Raw genomic sequence first — 15,795 nt, 5'->3', positions numbered from 1 at the left:
GCAGATAATAGAATGATGATTAGACATTAGGAAGAAGTTCTTTCCTGTGAGGTTAGTGGGGCTGTGGAATAGGGTGCCCAGAGAAGCTGTGGCTGCCCTGTCCCTGGCAGCATTCAAGGCCAGGTTGGAATGGACTTTGAGCAACATGGTCTAGTAGAAGGTGTCCCTGCATATTGCAATGGGCTTGGAACTGAATGAGCTTTAAGGTCACTCCCAACCCAGACCACTCTGTGATTTTATGAAATCACTCAGATATTTGGTAAAAAATTCTAGGATATATACATTATTCATGATTAAAAAAAAAAAAAAAGAGCAGGACGAGTTTGTCAGTATTTTAGACTGTGCTGAAAACCTTTTTGGTTGTTAACAGGCCATGCAGTTTCTTTACAAGTCGTTCTTGAATGATTATACTTCCCCAGGTAACAGAAGGCTGTCTTATCTGAAATAAAAGTGTAGGAGTTGCCCACCTGATGTATTTAGAAAGCAATACCAAAATAAGTTGATAGAAATTGCATCTGGTGTTGTCCATAAATGTTCCTGTCTGTGCTGAGGAAGGGGTAATTACCCTCACAAAAGGGCAGGCATTTCCACTGATTCTCTTCTGCCAGTTTGCTGGAACTCTGAAGAAGCCCAGTGAAAGAGACGCTGCAGGCAAAAATCAGTGAAGGCACGCAGGGAATCTGGCCACTAATGCCCTCAACTACAAATCTCTTCTTCAACCATATTTTCCATTTCTTTAGATTTTAAACCTAAAATTATAGCAGTAGTCAAGAAGACTTAAAGACACAATAAAGAATGCAGATTTGCGTTAGTTTCGAAAAGTTAATATTTTGAAATCAAAAATATATGGAAAATACTGTCACTGCTGAGATCAGGTTTAAAACTATTGTAAGGAAGTACTTGAAAGTGCAACACTTTTAATACATTCTGCACTTACTTGTATTTTATTTTTGAAGCACTGAGAAAACCAGGTAGCCTGAAAGGTGTCATGTGTGCCCCACTGCATTGAACATGAGGATTAAAGAGGTGAGATCACATCTGCAAGTAGCACAGTGACCTCAAAATCAAGTCAGATATTTAAAATTGTATTTCAAAAGAGTACTACTATAGTGTTAATTTAATGGCACAATTTCTATTTTACTGATTTCTGTTCCAAATTCCGTTAGCAGTTAGGTGTCAGGAGATTAAATCATTGTATTTTTTTTTCTTTAGCAGTACCAGTTTTCTGAATACAATATGAACATTTTCTCCCCTATCCCTTAAGGGTGAAATAATATAAAAATATAAAACATATAATATAATTTTTTTTTTTGCTTTCTAGAATTTTCATTCATGTTAAATGGTCTTAACAATTAAGTTTAACTGTCTGTCTCCAAACGGGCTACTTCGAAAATAAAGGAAGCAGCACTTGAATTTCCAGGTAGTGTGGCATTAAGAATCCAATTTGGGGTAGTCAGTTATGAAAAGAGAAGATTTCCATGGAATTTCAAGCTGTGGGACTGCATAGCTCCTTGATCATGTGGGCATGGCACCTGTGCCCCTTCTCCAAGAGAATTCAGACAAAGCTGATGTGCTTGAAATTTTCTTAGAGACATTGAATTTTTTGAACAGATCAAAACAGTATTTGGTATTGAATACTATAGATTCATACAAACAAAATGTTTTAAATTAATGTTTTCATGCTTAAATTTAAGTGGTCTTATTCATACAGCTGTGATGTGTCATGAACAGCAAAATAACAATTGAGAATTGGATTCCTAACTACTGTTTCTGACACAGAAGGGGACACTGTGATTACCGTGTTAGCAGCTGTTCTCTTCTAATGAAGGACACTCTTATGGAGAAATTGTACAGAATCTGAGAATAGTAAAATAAAGATATGTCCAATTAAAGGGAAGCAGGGATCTACCAAATCTTCCCTAAACCTACAAAGATTCAGAGGTCTGACCGAGTATTCTTATAGATTGGTTTCAAAACCATGTTTGTGTGATTTTCATTTGCTTTTTAGGAAAAGGTTATAGATCCTCTCAGGGAAATCATTGGGGCATTTTTTTGTAGGCAAAATTGGATGTGAGAGTACCCTCATATACGCCTAGAAGACATAAATGTGGCTCTTTCTGCTCAACACATTGCCATTTAAAGCTACAGCCTTGGCCCTTACTGTCCTGTGAAAAAGTTCTCTTAAAAATCACATTCAGGGGCTTAAACTAGCAGAGTTATTTGCTCTTCATAGATTCAACACCACGTTAGACAAAATATTAATGAGGATGCTCATGGAAAGTTCTAAAATGCATGCTCTAAAACTCCCTTTGTTTTCCTCTCACATTTTATGCATCAAATGGGAGACGGACAAATCAGGATTATAACAACCTTGTGTCAGCTGGAAATGTTTTCTGGAGACTTTTTTATAGCTTTCTTTTCTCTCTATTAAGAATAAAATAAAAATGGTGTTGTATTGGAAATGGCAAGGTTAAATAAAAACAAGAGCTTAGTATACTAGATACTGGACAGATGTATTGTGTTAATAAGGTATGAGCAGCATACGCTGTTGAGGGAGGGAAAGAAGTGAGCTCGTTGTCCAACAAGTAAGCATAAATCTGAATTGAAAGCTGAAAGATCCTTATTTTCAGCAAGACAACATTGATTGTTGTAGTTTAATAAGAGCATGTTTATGTATCGTCTTCTTGTAAAACCTGAGATCTGGTTTGGTGGACAGGTTAGTGATTTAGCACTTATATGAAGCAGATTACCTTTTGAATCACTAAGGCATTAGTTGAAATTATTGCAAGTTTACATAACTGTATCTAAGATTTAGTCTGGAGAATTGATTTGATTTGCCTGTGCGTTAGCTTAAACTAGATTACTTATTCACACAAAATGGCCCATTTCCCACTTACTCTGCTCATGGTGTTCTGCTTTCAGTTGTCACTGGTGTACTACAGAGGTTAAATGTGCCTTTCCAATACCAAAATCAGTTGTCTAGGCAGAATGTTGGAATCAGTTTCCCTATGCTGCTATCTGAGTCTTGCTAGATAACCTCAAGCAAGGAAGGCTTTCAGTGTTTTCAGCCTGCAGAGATAACAAGGAACACTGTATTTTCCACTAAGCTCTTTAAAACGTTTTTGAAATATTGGTGTTATGAAAGACAGATAAAGCTTCATCTGTTAACCTCTTCTGTAATTCTAAGCTATGATTACAAACCTCTACAATTGTGATGTATTTTTGTATTTATGACTCCTTTTTTTTAGGGAAAATTTCTTCACTGAGAAGGTGATTGGCTATTGGAACAGGCTTCCCAGGGAAGTGGCAGAATCACTGTCCCTGGAAGTGTTCAAAAAACATGAAAACCTGTAGATGAGGCCCTTAGTGACATTTGGTGACAATTGACTATTGAACTTGGCAGTACTGAGTTAAAAGTCGGACAATGATCTTGGAGGTGTTTTCCAACCTAGTCAATTCTATGATTCTACAACTGTATTCTGTGATTCTGTCCGGGCTCAACTTCACTCCTTCATCCCCAAGTCCTCTGCTTCCCACACTTCATGTGGCACAGGCAGATAGGGAACATGGGCTGGGGTCAGTCCATAACACTTCCTTACTGCTGTTCCTTGCTCCTCATGCATTTCATCCTTCTGGATGAGCTTGCTTCTGCATGGGGTCTTCACAGGCTGCAATGTGGATATCTTCTCCGCTGTGGAACTCTCCAGAGGCTGCAGGGGAACCCCTGTCCTGGTGCCTGCAGCTCCACTTCCCCTTCCTTCTTCTCTCACCTTGGTGCTCACAAGGCTCTTTTCCTCACTTCTGCTTCCTCACTCCTCACTTTTGTACAGCACTTTTTGCCCTTTATTAAATACGCTTCCCTCAAAGCACCATAGCCTCAGCTGAGCCTGGTGATGGGTAGGTTGGATCCAGCTGGAGCCAGCTGTGTCTAGCACAGGGCAGCCACGGCCTCTCCTCACAGCAGCCCCTGCAGCCGCTATGGTCAGCGCCTGTGAACCTGCACCCGGTACAGTGCTTTTTTTTTTTTTGTTGTTTAAAAATGTTTAAAATCGAAAGTTCTTCATACATCTGATTATCACTGTATGGAGCAGCAATTTAAAGAGCCTTAGGTAACGCAGCTGGTGTGTAGGTAATGATGTGTAGGCAAACCAAATAGAAAATTCAGTAACACAAGCTTTTTCTGCAGGGGGATCCTGCCTTTTCCTCATGAGAGGGAAGGAGCATAGGGCAGACCTGCATGAAACATGAAACCTTGACCTGAAATGTCAAAGTCCTGAATGTCTTCTGTTTAAAACCTCATCTATTTTATTCTGTTGACTTTGAGGGTTTTGTTGAACTGATTTTTAAAAGTGACACAGAAAATTTCCAGGTGAGGAAACACAGTTTTTAATGAAGTATTCCAAAATAGCTGTGTTTTGTTAAATTTAATTGTGCTTCAATTCATAAAAATGAAGTTTTATTCTCCTGTAGATACTTCAGAGAAAAATCCTCAGCCTTGACACTGTGTATCAACTATTTCCAAAATATTTAAATATGGGGAAAAAATGTATTTGCAGAAGCAGTAAGATTCAAGCCTTTATTTTTCTTTTTGTCCATCTTTGATATGGTCCAGACCATGAGAGATTGTACAGCATCCAACATGGTAGAAATCAGAGCAAATGGTCATAAGAGCAGCCTATATGTCTCTGTGTCCTCACCTCAGCCCACAACAAGGGGAGGAATCTTCCCTTGGTGCTGCAGAGGGGACCAGCTGTGGTTGCTCACATGGAATGTCTCCCAGACTGAGGAGAAATGCCTCACTGGCAGGCAGCTAGTCCACTTGCCTTCTGGACACTGCACAGCATCCCATCTTCCAGGAGCTTCTCTTTGAAGGAGGCACCAGGCAGCATGTCTCCGCCTTTGCAAGTGTAGGTCTGACCATGTCCCTGGATGTGCATTGCTCTGCACTGTATTGTTGTCGATTATCTTCCAGATCACTGTGACTATAACTTGATAGCAATGCTGAGTTCCTTCCCATACTGCAGGGAAGGAAAGAGACCAAAATGCTTCATGTCTTCAAATGTAATGTCAGAACAATGCACTTGCATGTTTTTAAGATTTCTGCTGGCAGTGACAGATATGTAAGTCCACAGAAACCTAAATGTAGCCTTGTGTAGCCTACAGATACATGAGAATGAACATTGTGCCTATTTAAGATATGATTTATATGAAACCAAGCTCAAAACAGATATCCAAGAAAACTATGATTCCAAAAGAAAGTCAGACACCAAGTGTGGCTGTGATATCTTGGGACTATAGTGATAACAGTAATGTAGATAATACATGCAAGCAATATGTATAATCTGTACAGTCTGTAATGCAATAAAACTATCTGAACAGACTCACCCAGGACATAGTACAGTGTGATCATCCTTTTTAGCAGGCAGATAGTTATGCGTTCTGAAGAAGCTGTCACCATGCTATTCATGGTGATTCATTGTTCTGTGGCGTTGAAATGCAAGATGTATTGTGCCTATTTTCAGTTAATGCCTTTTCTTTGCAGGTGTCTTGATTTATCTATATATCATTCTTTTGATTATTGCTATTGAGTAGGTAATCAACATACAATTTTTTCTAAAATATCTCTGATTTTGCTGCAGATCTGTTGTGCAGTTTCAGTGGGATTGACCATTTCCTTAGTGCAACTTCTGATTAGATGGGGTTTTTCATACCCCTTTTCATCAAGCATAGATCCGTTATATACAGCAGTGAAGAGATAATAATGAGGAATACAAGAGAAGGATGTCTGCTCTATCGTGCAATGATGGCAGGAGATCGATATGTAGGCTTTGGAGAGCTGTGGTCCACAATACAGAAACCTCTGCTTTGAGCAATTCCACCTGTGAAATAGCAGTGCTGGTTTACAGCCAAACATCTATTTATTTATATATTTATTAGTATCATTCATCAGCTTTGGCTTCAGGCTTGGACAAAAGCCACAAATTGCCATAGATTGCCTTTCATTTGTTTAACTAAATCATATTCATTCAGTCAGAATGCTGCAAGCGAAGAAGGAAATGTTAAGAAAAGTGACTCCTGAAGTTAGACTAATAGCTTCTATACAGACAATTAAACTTACAAGGAGATGCACATGGTGCAGACTTACTCTTGCCAAAGTTTCATGAGCAGGCATCTCCAGATTCTGGACGAAAATGTTGCACCACACTGTGTCAATCTGTGCTTCTAAGGCTGGCTGTCTCTTAGATGCATGGTCATTCATTAATATCAGAAGCTTTGCTTAGGCAGAACTACTATGCAACATATTGTGCATCACTGCGCGTTGCTCAAAGTGCTTAGGGCTAAATGCAGCTCTGGCAGGAACATTAATGTGTTCATTTTCTACTTTATTTTATTTTAATTAAGGAAAGTAGTAAAGTTGTTCAAAGCAGCTTGCATTAAATACACAAAATGCAACCCCTCAAACAAACTCACTTAAATATTCTCACAATCGATATGTTGTATGCCAAAGTGGTAAAGTAACTAAAGGAAGACTATTGCACTATGCTGTCTGAATGGATTTAAGAAATATATTGTAAAGCTCTTTATATTTACAAAATGATCTCTCCTTGTAATTATGATGTGCTTACCTAAACTCACTGTGCAAGGTCCTTGACCTTGATCCGTTGCTGAGAATGTATGTACATAGATATGTGTGTATGTGTAAATATACACATATATATAGGAACAAACTAGTGTGAACCTGTTGCACGCTTCAGCAACCTGCCCCAGTCTACATCTGAGAATACCTCTGAAGTGAGGAAAGATCATTACCCTTGTTTTAAGAATTAAACAGAGGGTCTATCTCTTCTCTCATGTCCCTTAAGAAGCCTCTGGCAAAGCATGAAATTAAACCCATTATTCACCAGTCTCACACTACAGCCGTAAACACTGACCTGAATGATGGACACACTGCAGTAGTCGTCAGTCTTTCATAAAAATTATTCATGATTTTTATCCCACATCTGTTAACTGTGTGTGACAAAATTCTATGACAGCTAGCACGACCAATGCGCTTTCTCCAAGTGTGCTAAAATTTCATCTATCCTGTGCTGACTCAGCCAGCCTTGACTACCCAGATAATTTGAATCTCTGGAAAAATTGGGTCTGTATGCATCTGTGAGGAGAGAAGATCTGGCGGACATCTTTGATCTCACCATTTCTAGGACTGAGATTAGGAATATTCAGCTGTGATCCCTCTGCAATATGACTAACATAGTCCTGGGACCAGATAAATTGTTAGGAACACTGACATTTAATATGCAGACCTGAACCATTTAAGTCTGGGGATAGATTTGCCTCTTAGATGAATGTATGTATGGAAGGGTCTTTTCTGGTTTGTCTAGCATTCAAGTCATCTTCATACATGCATAAGCATGATATTAAGTCATTACTGGGGACTCAGTGTGTATAAGTAATGTCATAATCATGCTGAAGTTCAACCACTGAATAATGCAGATATGTGCTTTTAGTGCAGTAGTTTTAATATCAAAGAACACACCTATAACTGTGATAGAATAAAGCATTTGTGGGTTTGGCTAGCCTCCCATAAAGTATCATAGTTAGTAAAAATAAGTGTCAGGCATGCTTCACGGATAATAAAAACTTTATTGGGTAAGCTACAGCTAATTTTCTCCGGAGATATGTCAACACCATTCCATCTAATTTAATCTGCAATTGCAGTAATATATGATCATGGTGTACACATCAGCAACTGTGTACCAGGTTGTGTGGTGCACTTTTCCTTTCTAAGTGCTACTTCCTAGTGTCCCTTCACTCTGACTTTGATTAATAAGTAGCACAGCTAGTGAAAAACATTAATAATTTCCCATTCTCATTGCCTTGTTTGGGAAATGGGTAAGGGGTACAGGAAAGGGGAAAAGAGGCTTCAAATTACTGTATCCTTTTCTGATTTTATAACAGAGTCTGTAAGTAGTCAGGAGGAGGGAAGCTGTGATCACAGTGAAGGATGTGAAGCTAGAGTATTTGAGGTCACATGGCTCTTTTGTCTTTTCCTTTAGGTGTAATACAGGAGAGTTTAAGAGATCCCTAAAACAGCTGCCTAACATTATGTCCTTCAGAAAAACATGCTTTTGTTGGTATCTCTTATTCCTTGAGTAAAATTTACTTGTATGAGAAATGGCCTTAACATCACTAAGACTAATTATGTGGACAAGAATGGCACATATAAGCAAAGGTATAAGATGATATTAGTGGTTATCTGAAGCCCAAAAGTTAATTGCACAGGCATTGCATTAGTTCTCATAAGAATGAAAATAAATCCTTTCTTAAAAATTTCTCACCCTCCTTACAAAAAAATCAGCAATGTTACCTATTTCTTATCATCTTATGCGTATCTTCTAAGATGTTTTCCTTTTGCATGTGTACCCATCAATTTAAACTTTATTTCTTGGAGACCTTTTGCAGGCAGAAATGTTATCTGTGATCCTGTCTGTGAAAGTGACTGTAAGCAAGTTCACTGCTTTCAGCCCTGGTGCATAGGTTGGAGAACCTGTAGTATAAAATAAGCATCTATACGTTCACCCTCTTCTGAGTTCCTGTCTTTTCACAAATGTTAAAAATTACACCTGGACATGAACGAACCACAATCACTCTTACTCCCATTTTCATGTTTTCTATCAATTTTGGCAACTGACTGAAAGATGCCTTGCTTTATGAATTAAAGGATTGCTTTATGAATTAAAAGATTGCTTTATTAATTAAAGGATTGTCTCTGTTCTTAGATGCATTCTGATGCAAATCTACAGAGAGCTATAGAATCTGTCTGCATCCTCTGGCAGAGATGTAATGCCTGGATGTTTGTTATGAAGATCAGAACTAATAAAACTGACGTGTCTTTTTAAGCCCTTAATTCTTTTTTAGAGCTGGGAGGTTTCATAGTTTTTATCAGTTTCTTTAATCCTCATCTTCCTGACTAAGCAGCCTTAAAGCAGCTAGTTATTGTGGAAGAGTTAGACACCACCATGGCATTGTGGTACACAATGCACCAGGAAAAGACCTCTTTATTCTGAAGGACCTTTTCTCTTATGGAGCTTGACATGCGCTTTCCTGAAGCAGCCCCCAGAGAGGCTCCTAAAACTGCAAGGACCTCCAGCCAAAATTTAACCACAGTTGTCAACTTTAGTCTGCTTGAATAGCACATGCAGGAATGTATTTAACTTGTCTGTACCCCAGGTGATGAGGCAGCGTGACAGTTCTGCTCTTTGGTGGAAGTGGAGCAGAAACTATGCGATGGGGAAGCTGCTAACTGATAATTTCCCTGGCATTTTTATTTCAGTAGAAAAGGAGGTAGAGTTATCTCTGTCACTGGGGTAAGGGACATCTTTAGGAGAGGACCTGAGGGTGCTGATGTCAGTTCAGCTGGCAGACACTGTCCCTGAGCTGCTATAGCCAGGAATGGGTAGAAAATCAGGGAACAGCAACCCAGCTTGTGAAGCTACCAGCTGACACAGGTCTCTTGGTCACATACGAAAAGAGCCCTCTGCCTCTAGCTTCAGATCTGGCATAAGGAGATGAGCCTTTTTAAAGGATCCTGTGTGTGGGTTCAACTTCTTAAAAATAGTCACTGCAGCTGCATGCTGTGAGTCTCTTGTTCATTTGAAGTAAGAAGGATGCTGAGCAGGTTTAAAGCATAGTGTCTTATAGAAGCAACATCTCCCTGCTACCTTTAATTCTCCCATGGACACCTTTTACACAGGCCAAGGCAGGGTTCTGAATATGGGGCAATATTCATATGAATGCGTAAGTACTGCATCTAAAGCAAGTGTGAAAATGGTACCAAGAATTAACAGCACATTGAGTAGAGCTTTCAATTATTCACTGACAGCCTACTTATATTCCTTTTCAGTGTTATACTTAGAAGTGTAACCATGCATTTTCTACAGATTTTATGGATTAGAAAACCATAAGTTTAGCCAGTCCATAAATTAATCCTGATGTATGTTAAGTAACTCATCTATAAAATGGAAGCTTCCTATATGGAAAAGGAATGATTAATTTTGTTTTCCTGGTTAAAAAAAATCCCTCAGGTGCTTTTCTGTTTTCTGCTGAAGCTGAAATTTTTTAGTCCTCTGACAATGTCTTACACCCTCCAATATGTCTTGTTTCTATGGAGACACCAATGAACTGCAGCTTGCATTCTTCTGCATATCACAATACAAGGTTGCTTCAGAAATTTCCCTGTGCTTCACTCTCTTCTCTGTTAATTAGAAATTAATCAATAGGTTTGGTGCTCTTGTCTCGTACACTTACATATGCATGCACAGACACATATGACCCCTGTGACTGTGAGCCAGCCTATAAACACAAGGTATGCTTTCAAAGTTTTATTTTACAGAACGGTACATTTTGTCTTGACACTTATAAGACCATAATTCTAAGCTGTATTGGGGGGGGGGGGGGGTAGAGATGGATATCTTGTATGCAATAGATGAGATGGGAGGATTTTATGACACTTCGTGCTTTTTAATAATGGGAAGGACATGTGGAGTTCTGGCATGTCCTTAAAACACACTGTTGGCATCTTTGAATTTATTCTCTTACTATTATCTGAGTTATTGTTTGGCTTCATTGTATGGCCTCCCTCCTAACTTTTATGTGAAATTTAATTCCCCCCCTAATCCCTCCCATCCTCAATGGTGTGTTATTTCATCATGGTTCTGTAGCTCCAGTTCTTCAGGCTATATCTTTCCTCCCCTGTGTGTGCAAGGCTTCCCCTTTGAGACAGTGGAAAGTAAACGCTTGTGTGACAGAGCACAACGTGTTTGCAAAGAGCACAAAAAAAAGAAATAATGTAAATTCCTTTATTATTATTAAAATGTACTATGAATTAAACAGTGTTTTTAGTTATTAAGAATCAGTGAGACTTCAAGTTGTATGCTCCTGTTAGTGAGCCCTTTGAAGTCAGTAACAAGCCTTTTCTTCCTGCAAGGTAGTCTGTATTATTTTCTCCCTGTTAAATTCAACAGGTAAAAGAGCAGCAGGCTATGCTGGTGCCCTGAGCTCATATCGTACTGACGTTCATTTCCAGTAACAATTCAAAATAGCATTTGCAGAGGCCTCATGACTGATAAATGTTTACGTGAACCAACTGGTGATGGCAACAGATTACATCTAATGCTTAGTTTATGGAGTCGTGCCAAGATGTATGCTGAGTAACCTTTTTCTCATTTTTGATTGTGCTACACAGCTGTCTGTCTCCTCTTGCTGTCTCATATTCTGATTGTTGTCACCTCTAGACAAAGAATATATTTTTGTCTTCCTTTTTGGTTTTTTGTTTTTTTTTTTTTTTCAATTTATGGACTTTTATGAAGTTGAACTGTAGTTTTTAAATGCTACAACTAGTAATCCAATGAAAAGCAAAGAGTTTTGGTAATACACTCACTGCTGAACTAGTATTTCTTTCCAGTGTGTTTTTATATATGCTTATACGTTCATACATACAGATATATGCATATGCTTGCCTTTTGTTATCTTTTTTATTGTCAAACTGAAAAGCAAAAAATACAATTAAAGGAGTTTTTTATATGTGGTTTCAGAAAGAATGCTTTGTTTGAATGCTATTGAATCCTGGGCTGCACCAAAAGCAGCACGACCAGCAGGTTGAAGGAGGTGATCCTGACCCTCTACTCTGATCTCGTGAAACCTCACCTGTGGTATTGTGTGCAGTTCTGGTGTCCTCAACATAAAAAGGACACGGAACTGTTGGAACAAGTCCAGAGGAGGGCCACGAGGATGATCAGGGGACTGGAGCACCTCCTGTATGAAGACAGGCTGAGCAAGTTGGGGCTGTTCAGCCTGGAGAAAAGAAGGCTGCGTGGAGACCTCCTAGCAGCAGCCTTTCAGTATCTGAAGGGAACCTATAGGGATGCTGGGGAGGGACTCTTCATTAGGGACTGTAGTGATAGGACAAGGGGTAATGGTTTAAAACTTAAACAGGGGAAGTTTAGATTGGATAAAAGGAAGAAGTTCTTTAAAGTGTGGTGAGGCACTGGAATAGGTTGTCCAGGGAAGTTGTGAATGCTCCATCCCTGCCAGTGTTCAAGGTCAGGTTGGACAGAGCCTTGAGTGACACGATTTAGTGTGAGGTGTCCCTGCCCATGGCAGGGGGGTTGGAACTAGATGATCTTAAGGTCCTTTCCAACCCTAACTATTCTATGATTCTATAAATATTTATTGCACTCTTGATTTATTTCAACTGTTCAGTATTTTTGTTATTAGACAGAAAGTAAGGTTTAACCTTTAAATGGACTAGAGCATTACTGCTTTCTCAAGGATAATAATGGTAGCTATGCAAGCTAGCACATAATGGGTAAATATATCCTTGCTTTTCACAGAAGCTACTGGAGCTGGAACAGAGATGAACATAGCTTATTAAATATAGCTCTTATGAAGACTGCCCTATAATTACTGTGATTTTTCTTTGTATCATTATGATCATAGGCTGATGAAAACAATGAATATTGTGTTTTCCAGAGGCCAATAACTATTCAGCTGTATAAAGAGATCATACCTAGAGTAACAAGCCTTTTAGTTTTCTTTGAGTAGTCTATGTAAATAACACACTACAAAGGTTAAATAGGTCTTTTTACCAAAGCTCATTCTTTCACTGATAACACTTAAATACAGGAGAATGCTCCAAGGAGGACCAAGAACACTTCATTCCATACAAATCTCAGACGCATCCATGAGCAAATCTTTTGATACTCTTTTTAATTGAGACTTGTTTTTAATGTATAAAAAGGGATCTGCTGAATTATTTGTGTGTCTGGAAGTATTTTCTGAGGTGAAAACCTCAGACTGAAATGACCTATACACCCAAAATGTTATGAGTGCAAAAATGCCCAGTTGTCCTTTGCTATCAGCTCTGACACTTCACAGATCCAAAATAGATCCAGGTACCTGGATTCAAGTATTTTCCCTATTTTCTAACCCATGAGAGATTTCCATGCTTTTGGGTACTAAAAGGAGAACAAACAGCAAGGGTGTATTCTTGTGATCTAAATTGTCTCCCCAGGTCTGTGTTGATATGACTGGAAAGGCAGAAGACCTTGATATAGCTGCTCTATGTCAGGAGTATCGAACTTGAGTTTCTCAGCAAAGACCTTGGCCAGTGCTGAAAGTCCATCATTTTCAGGAGTGCCCTTGCCTGTGAAGCTTTCCCCCTTGTGTATTTACCGATAATTAATGTTTCAGGGGCCAAAATTTGGACAGTTAAAAATTTAGCTGCTAGTGTCTACTCAGTAATGTAAGACAATAATTTCATTTTCTTGGTTTCAAATTTCATGAGACAATTGAGGTGCATTGGAACTGAGCAGTGTTAGTTTCAGACTTTCAGTATGAAGAAAGCATGCTTGAGAACAATCAGTAATTTCAAAGACAAAGTTAGAGTTTAAAAGTCATTGCTGTTCACTGTTGTGCTTGTAGAGCTGGAAGGAGTATAGGGACGGGCATGTCTGAGATCAGGGCTGGGTACCTGCCTTTTCAAGCAACCTTCCTTCTGCAAACCAAGATAGCTTTGTACTAAAGACATTAGTTTTGTTGCCTTGGCTACATGTACTCAAAGACTTATCTCAAGCCTCACGTTCCTGGTGGTTGTTATACCTTCTAATTTCTAGCCTAATTTATTCTCAAATGTCTGTTTGCAGGTCACCCATAACTATTAGGCAAAATAAGTCTTTTCCTTGTCTGTGTTTATTTGGTTTTGATGTTTAACAGAGAGACACCTCTCGTGATTCCCTTAGTTATGCTGGAAACGTATTTGAACTGTTTGTGTCTGTTGTACATTCATATAAATTCACAGTATATGTGTCTATTTAAGTAAATAATATTATCTTCTATTTAATATTATATGCTTGTTATCATGTACCCTCCTGATCAGCTTTTAAGCAATGTAATGGTTTTATCAGTTGCATGGATTTAATTCAAATGTCTCAAATCTGTAAGGGTAAACTATGGTATGAAATAGGGAGGATGAAAAGGTAAGTAGAAAGGAGAATTGAAGCAAATAGTTTAAAACCCATTCTGAAGCAAACCCAAACTTTCCTGTAGGTTTGGCTTAAACAGGAGGAAATACAGAAGCAGTCAGCTTTGCTATGCCAAGGTTTCCCAAATGGAAAACAACAATTAAACATCAGTCAATTCTACAAATAATAACTTATTGAAACCAATTAAAATTAATGATTTTGACAAATGGGCTTTTAGACCTTGCTTAGAAAACTTGGCTGATGACACATTCTAGTTGTCCAATGAACAACTATAATGATTGGTCTCTGTTTCAGCCTTATTTAACAGTTTCATTAATAGCATTAAAGAAAGCAAGTGAACAGCATGTTAATGAAGTTAGCAGATGATGTAAACAGCAGGAAACAGAAAATAGAAGATACTTAGAGATTAGAAACATGAGCAAGAGGAGTTATCAATGTATCATATTCAGATTGAGTAAAAAGAGAAGCTAATGCAGCTGGGATAAATTAGTTCAGAACTGATTTTATATGTCCAATACATATTAACATATACAGAAATATACACACTAAATTACAGTATTTTTTTTTTTCCTCGGTTGAGGAAAGTCTAGTTTGCAATCAGTGTAATACCTAAAAGGGCAATTCTGCCTTTGGACGAATATGTAGATACATTGTGTAGAAGAGCAGATAGATAATTATAGATTCACACAGTCAGCTAGGTTGGAAAAGACCATTAACATTACCAAGTCCAACCTTTATCCCAGGACTGCCAAATCCACCACTAAGCCATATCAACAAGAGCCTCATTTACACAGTTTTTGAACACTTCCAGGGACAGTGATTCCACCACTTCCCTGAGCAGCGATTCCAGTACCTTTTGGTGAATATTTTTTTTTCTAATATCCAATCTAAACCTCCCCTGGCACAGACTGAGGCTGTTACCTCTTGGCCTACCACCTGTTACCTGGGAGAAGAGACCAACCTGCACCTCACTATAACCTCCTTTTAGGTAGTCGTAGAGAGTAAATTCCTAAATTTTGCACAAATAGGTGGATTGTAGGAGCAATTTGCCGTTGTTCAAGAAGCAACAAATAAAAATCAGTGTTTGAATGACTGACTTAAGAGGAAAGACTGAAATGTAATGACTGAGCAAACAAGGAATGGAGAGGAAGACTACTATAATCTCCATGCCTTAAAGATCTATAAACAGTTAGAAAAAATATTACTAATTTAACATTACCACTAATTTGATATCATATTATGATATCATTGATATCATCAGGAAAATGTTCTTTATTAGGTGAAAGCAGCCTCTTACCATATTACAACAAGAATTAAAAAATAAATACTTTGAGGCTGTAAAGCATAACCTAGTGTCAATCAAGGGAAGCCTGAAATAGGCTGTAGGCTGACACTCACTGGCATATGGAAATGCTGAGTCTCTTCAACACCCCTCAGCATGAATGCGTGTTGCAGTGTCCCGAAATTGTTAGATCTAACCTATTTTTTATTTTTTTTTAATCCTCCCCTTCCCTAACAATATTAAAATCATCGGAGAGGAGACTTCCCAACTGCTCCATTCAGTAAGCCCAGTCCCACACAAGCTCTAAAATACTTCCCCTTCCCTGGTGTGGTGACATGCATGCTGCAGGCAGACTGACAACTGCCTCCTCCAGTTAGAAGCTAAAATCTAATACCCTTCTGAGCTCATTTAAAATGTGACTAACTCGATTCTCAGCTCATGCATTGTCAAATCCCACTTGGTGAGCCTTTT

General features: G+C 38.6%; 1 protein-coding gene across 24 annotated transcripts in view; it reads left to right on the top strand.

Annotated features, from left to right (window-relative positions):
• Window positions 1–15,795, top strand: part of DLGAP2 (DLG associated protein 2) — a 462,107-nt gene that overhangs the window by 146,101 nt on the left and 300,211 nt on the right. The window lies entirely within an intron of this gene.

This window comes from Neopsephotus bourkii, unplaced genomic scaffold (genome assembly GCF_033783945.1).
Source record: "Neopsephotus bourkii isolate Nb327-2 ecotype Australia unplaced genomic scaffold, CSIRO-AGI_Nbou_v1 NB_908, whole genome shotgun sequence".
In the NCBI taxonomy this organism is placed as follows: domain Eukaryota; kingdom Metazoa; phylum Chordata; class Aves; order Psittaciformes; family Psittacidae; genus Neopsephotus; species Neopsephotus bourkii.
Note: the sequence above shows the minus strand (reverse complement) of the source record. Positions and strands in the feature narration are given on the sequence as shown.